The sequence below is a fragment of the Nanorana parkeri genome, unplaced genomic scaffold, assembly GCF_000935625.1.
Source record: "Nanorana parkeri isolate BGI_ZX_2015 unplaced genomic scaffold, ASM93562v1 scaffold353, whole genome shotgun sequence".
NCBI lineage: Eukaryota > Metazoa > Chordata > Amphibia > Anura > Dicroglossidae > Nanorana > Nanorana parkeri.
The window spans coordinates 1,122,023-1,128,484 of record NW_017306621.1 but is presented as its reverse complement, the minus strand read 5'-3'; positions in this window follow the sequence as shown (position 1 = coordinate 1,128,484).

The window sequence follows — 6,462 nt, the reverse complement described above, 5'->3', positions numbered from 1 at the left end:
GAAAGTGAAGGAGGCATGCTTAATTGTGTGCAATCTATACCAGTAGATTCCCCTCAGTAGGGATCTCTGGGATCATTAAAGTGTTTCTAAAGGCAAAAACGTTTTTTTAACGTTTTGGTTAAAGGGTTGAGACCCCTTGTTAAATCCTCTGCTGCCTAGGTCCCTGTTAGCGAGATTCACTCTATTTGTCTCTGCGACTGAATGTGAGGGAAAATCCAAAATGTTTAGTTGCCACTAGAACAGGAACAGAGAGGCTCTAGTTACCACTAATAGAGAATTTTCCTCTCACTTCCTGTTGTGTCTACACGACATGAAGTGAATGGAAATCTCTTGAATCAGACACAAATGGGGGGAAAAAAACCCCCCTGTGCCAATTCACACTATTGCATTGCTCTAACGTGGCAATGCCAATGCATATTGGATGTGCTGGTGCAATGCGGTGCAATTTATTCTCAATGGCGCCCGAGCACACATTGCTGAGGCATAACTTGCAGTGTAGCAAAATGCATGGCAACACACTGATGTGCGTTGCAGTGCCAAAAATGCTGCATGCATGATTTTTGGTCCAATGTGGCACATGGGGCAGCCAATTCAAATCAATGGGCTGCACTAATCCGATGCTTGTTAAAGCACTGTAGAGGAGCAGGCTAGTGTGAGGGGCCCTTTACTTTAATGATATATTAAAACACAAACAATTACCTGTGTCAAATTAAGAGAAGAAAAAAAAACACAAATAGGATTATTGGGAGAGCCTGAGACAGCTCGTCGGGTTTTTTTTGGTCTTTCCTGAGAATTGATTCTGAGGTTGTTATTCACTTTGTGAAACCTTACTTCACATGAAATTTAAAGGTATTTCATCATTAAAGGATCTTACATGAGTTCCAATATCTATGAATATGTGAAAACACTTATACCACTGCAGATATTTTAGCACACAGTTTTCACCTGAAAAATGAATTTGTCAGAGACAAAACAACTAACACTAAAGAAGACTTCCACTTCATCCCTAAATAGAACCTAAATCTATCTTTTATCCCAGAGTGAACTGCCTAACATATCCCTTACCCCTAACTGAACTCCTAAACCTATCCCTTACCCCTAACTGTATTCCTACACGTATCCGTTACAGCTAACCCTATCTTATACACCTAACTAAACTGCTTAACCTAGCTCTTACACCTAACTGAACCCCTAAACCCATCTTTTGCCCTAACTGAACCGCTAAACCTATATTTTACCCCAAACTGCACCCCTAAACCAATCCCTTACCCCTAACTGAACGCCTAAACCTATCTTGTACCCCTAACTGTACTCCTACACCTATCATTTACAGCTAACTCTATCTCATACCCCTAACTGAACTGCCTAAGCTATCTCTCACCCCGTACTGAGCCACTAAATCTTTTTACTCCAAACTGAACTGCTAAACCAAATTCTTACGCCTAACTGAACTGCTTAACCTAGCTCTTACACCTTACTGAACCCCTAAAGCTATCTTTTACCCCAAACTGAAATGCTAAACCTATCTTTTACCCCAAACTGAACCCCTAAACATATTCCTTACCCATAAATGAACCCCATAGCCCAAACTAAACTGCTAAACCCATTCCTTACTCCTAACTGAACCCATAACTTTATATCTTACATCCCCAAAAGTAACCCCTAAACCCTTGGTTCTCAACTGGTGGGTCGTGACCCAAAAGTGGGTCGCGACCCCATGTTCAGTGGGTTGCTGCATGCCTTCCAGTTTGGTAGGCGAGAGGCTCCCCAGTCTTCCGCCAAGCGGCCATTCAAAATGCTGCCCAAAAACGAGTGTCAGCTTGAGCTGGGGTGGGCTGGGGGTGGCCACGAGGGAGCTTCATGAATACGTGCATTGCTTACAGCTCCCTCATGGGTCCTGTAGAGGTGCCTGGACCGGAGTGACGTCACATTCTGGCTCCTGGCACCTCTACAGGGTACGCAAGGGACCTGTACAAGCAATGCACATATGGATAGAGCTCTGCCACAGCACTGCAGCCCACACTGGACCCCAAGCTGAGGATCGACTCCAGTTCTCATAAGGAATGATACTAACATTTTGGTGTGTGTGTGAAAACGTCTGTGTGTAAGATTGTGTCTCTGGTTGTGTATGTATGTCAGTGTTTTTGAGGGCTCTTTCACACATGGTACCATGCAATCTCACCTACTGTGCATTCTAGTATGGGAGGTGTGTTGCGTTGGCATTCATTTGAAGGGTACTCCAAACACACCTCCCACCCACAGTTCGTACACCCACATCGGAATGCGCAGTACCCAATGGCGTACATTCCATTTCAGTGCGATTTGGGTCGTGACTGAATGAGCAAGGACAAATGTGGGTCCTGAGGTAACACAGGTTGAGAACCACTGCCCTAAACCTATCTTGTACCCCACACTGAACTGCTAAACCTATTCCTTACCCCTTACAGCATCCCTTACCCCTCACTGAACTGCTTATTCTAGCTCTTACCCTTAACAGAACCCCTAAACCTATCCCTTGGTCTAAACTGCTTAACCTATTCCTTACCCCTAACTGAATCCGTAACCCTATTTCTTACTCCAAACTGAACTGCTAACCCATCCCTTGACCCTAACTGAACCCCTAAACATATCTTATACGCTAAAACTGAACTGCTAAACCTACCTCCTACCCTAGACTGAACTGATTAACCTATTCATTACCCCTAACTAAATGCCTCAACCCATCTCTTACCCCAAACTGAACTGAACTGCTTAACCTATCTCTAACCCCTTACTGAGCCCCTTAACCTATCCCTTACCCCAAACTAAACTTCTAAACCCATTCCTTATCCCTAACTGAATCCATAAACCTATTTTTTTTTACTCCAAACTGAACTGTTAACTCATTTCTAATGGAATCCCTTAACATATTTCTCACTCAAACTGAGCCTCAAAATCTAACTTTAAATTTTATCACAACTGTCAACTTTTAAAGCAATGGGCATAGTTTAAAAAAAAAAAAAAAGTTCACACCCTGTTTAAAAACAAACAGCATAATACTTACCATTAGATACTGGCAAGTGGTGTAATTAATCTTCACCGATTTGAAGAGCTCTGGCGACCAGAGTTATCTTGCACTCTCGGATGCACTCTGTGATTACTTCCACTGACCCAATGTCACTGCTGTGTCTTGTACTGATATTGGAAGCAGGTTCACTTTTACTTAAACCCTGAATCTCAACTTTATTCCTAAACAGAAACTTTTGCAGCAATTTAAACAGAACCTAACCCCTGATTTAAATACTGTTGTGCTTAAAAGTTTGCATATCCTTGGAGAATTGGTAATATATGTACCAGTTTTAAAGAAAACATGAGTGAGCAGGCAAGACAAATTTCTTTTATTTTTTATGGGATTCATATTGAGCTGTAGGTCATAAAAAAATGGCACAATCATAAAACAAAACATAACAAATAAAAAAAATGAAATGACCCCTGATCAAAAATCTGCATGCCCTTAGTTCTTAATACTGTGTATTGCCCCCTTTAGCATTGTGCTGTCACAATAGTTATATAAATGATACAATCCATAGTCATAGTTAATATTCATACAAATATTAGATGATAATTTATAGTTTATTTTCCCTAAAGGGTTATTAAACCCTATGCAGTTTTTGCATATATCGACTGCTGGCAAACAGTCGATATATGCAAAAACATTTTTAAAAAAAAAACGTTGAATAAATACCACCAAAAGAAAGCTCGATCTGTCCCCAAAAAAGGGTATAAAATTCATTTCAGTACAGCGCTGCATGACGGAATAAATGTCAGTCAAAGTACCGCAGCGCTGAATACTGAAAAATGGCCTGGATGGGAAGGGGGTTTAACACCGCGGATGTCAACTGGTTAAAAAAAAAACAAAAAACATTTTTTACCAAAAAGAGCCCGGAACGCATCAAAAAGGCGTCTAAAAGACTAGCGTGCGTGTGCAGAAACCTGACCGGATCTGCTCTGCATTTGGTGTGAACAAGGCCTAACAGACTCTTTGAATATTTATACACAGACACTAACTGCAATTTAAAAAGCCACAGATGTGGTCATTTAACCTTTAATTGCCATTTTAACCTGTGTGTGTCACCTTGTGCGTCTGTAACAAGGCAAAACATTGCAGGGTGTGTAAACTTTTGATCAGGGCCATTTGGGTGATTTCTGTTATCACTATGATTTAAAAGGGAGCCAAACAACTATGTGATAATAAATGGCTTCATATGATCACTATCCTTAAATAAATTTAAAAAATACAGTTTTGTGCCACGATCCATCAATATAATGCCAAACTGTCACGATTTCTGCCAGTGTACGCAAACTTTTGAGCACAACTGTAATTATCATCTAACTGAACTCACACACCTAACCCTTAAGCAAAATGTATATCCAGGTATTTCCCACATTTATCCCCAAGTGAAATAAGTTCAGCTTTAAAGTAAGCGAATCCCATATTGGATAAAATTTAAATAGGCCTGTCTGTTAACAAAAGCAAAAGCTTTGTTTAGCGTGAGTGGTCAGGGGTTAGAATCACGGTCATGTTTTATTGCAGTCTGTGTCACCAGTACTGAAAAGAAACTAAAACAAATAGTTGTCACCAAAACTGGATCGGAGGGGAATACTTCCAATGGAGCCACGTGTTGCAGTGACAACTGTCTAAGCTGGAACTTCCCTAACTCCCACGTATTTCATGTTGTGCATACAGGGCAGCAAAATTAAAGGAAAGCTCTTTAAAATGGGACACAGGGTAGAAAAAGTCTCTTTTATGAAGTCCAGGGACGTACTTTTGCAGTGAAACTGTGCAGAGTGCATTGACTCTGTGCATAGTTATTCAGTCAGGGGAACCCATCAGAATTCATTGTTTTACTATCCTAATAAACTGAGGTTTGACTGCTAGCTATGGTTTACTGCACTTCTTTGGTAAGGTATATCTAATGCCAAAACTGTTTTTCATTTTAGAAAGAGTAAATAATGGATAAATGGGTTATTTTAGAATTGTGTTGCGGCTCTGCACAACAAATGTCAGTGCCTGTGACAAATTCATGTACCAGTCTACCCCTAGGGCAACAGCGTCATTGGTTTTTGTGCTGTGCAGCTGACCGCATCCTAGTAATCAAGAAAGCTGTACAGTCCACTGTGTCATAGCTACCAAGGATGCCGTTGGATGACAACGTCCCTACAATCCATGATGCTGCAGCCTGACAGCATCCCAGCAGCCAATGAGGCTCTAACAACCAGTGATGTAGGGCTGACAGCAGCGGTGACCAGGGGGTGGGGAAAAAGCATGGCCTCTACTGCTTTAGTAAATTAGCCAGAAGGTCAACATTGCAAAGAAACACACCATGATTTATATACAACTTTTATTTCATTCCCTTATCTCATTACATAAAAACAAATCAATATACTCAAAGGACACAAACATCTCAAATATATTAATGGATTTCACAATAAAATAAAAAAACTAGTAGACAACAAAAATCTACAAGCCATGGTTAAAAAAAAGAGCAAATAGTTAAAAAAAAACTTAAAGAAAAGTGCAATTTGATAAGCAAAGTCAAGCATGGACACCCTGCGGCCCTCCAGCTGCCGACGGAGACAAGCTGGGACTTGGTTCCTAGGAAGCTAGGAGTTGCACAATCCCAACGTAAACATCGTGTTCAGCAGCTCAGCGGTTCAAGTTTCTTAACAGGAAAACATGGGATCACATTGGGTCTTGTGTATAAATGTATTCCTTTCCTAGCAAGTCTCCATTTCATTTCTGCTGGGGCACAGTGTTGTGACAGAGATCAAGAACAAAGGGGAACTTTCTGCAGTGTCATTGGAGTGTATTTGAATCTCATATATTAAAGTGAACCCGGCTAGGTCTAGAAAGTGTCTGCCAGCACCTTTGTTCCTCTTAGGACTGGTCCCTGTGGAACTCCCTTAGACTTTAGGCCCAGGCTAACTGTTCTTTCCAAAGAATCAGCAATCAAATGACAGAGCCTCATTGGACAGTAAGCACCCTGCTATTTGACAGCTGAATGACAGGTCCGGGGGTTAGCACAAGAATAGAGTGGGAGTTAAAGCATATCTAAGCCCATAACCAAAAATTTAATACATTGCAGCTCATCAATCCGTAGATGTTTTCTTTTTCAGGCTTTTTACCCCTTTTATTTTATCTTTCTGAGCAGGCCAGTAACACACTTCTTGTTTTAGGGTGACTACACTCATTCCTTCACTGTATCTATACATAGCATACCCACCTTTGGACACCAGTAATATAATCTGTTAGATTTCAAGTGTTTGATGGGCTAGAAGATTTAGATGGACTTTGCATAAGCTTTAACTCCAGCTATCACTTTTTAAGCAGTACAGAAAGTTTGTTTCCAGTTAAAAGACATTAAAAAGAATATCAGACCTAGTGGCGGGATCAAACGGTAATAAAACCATGTTATGGGGTGG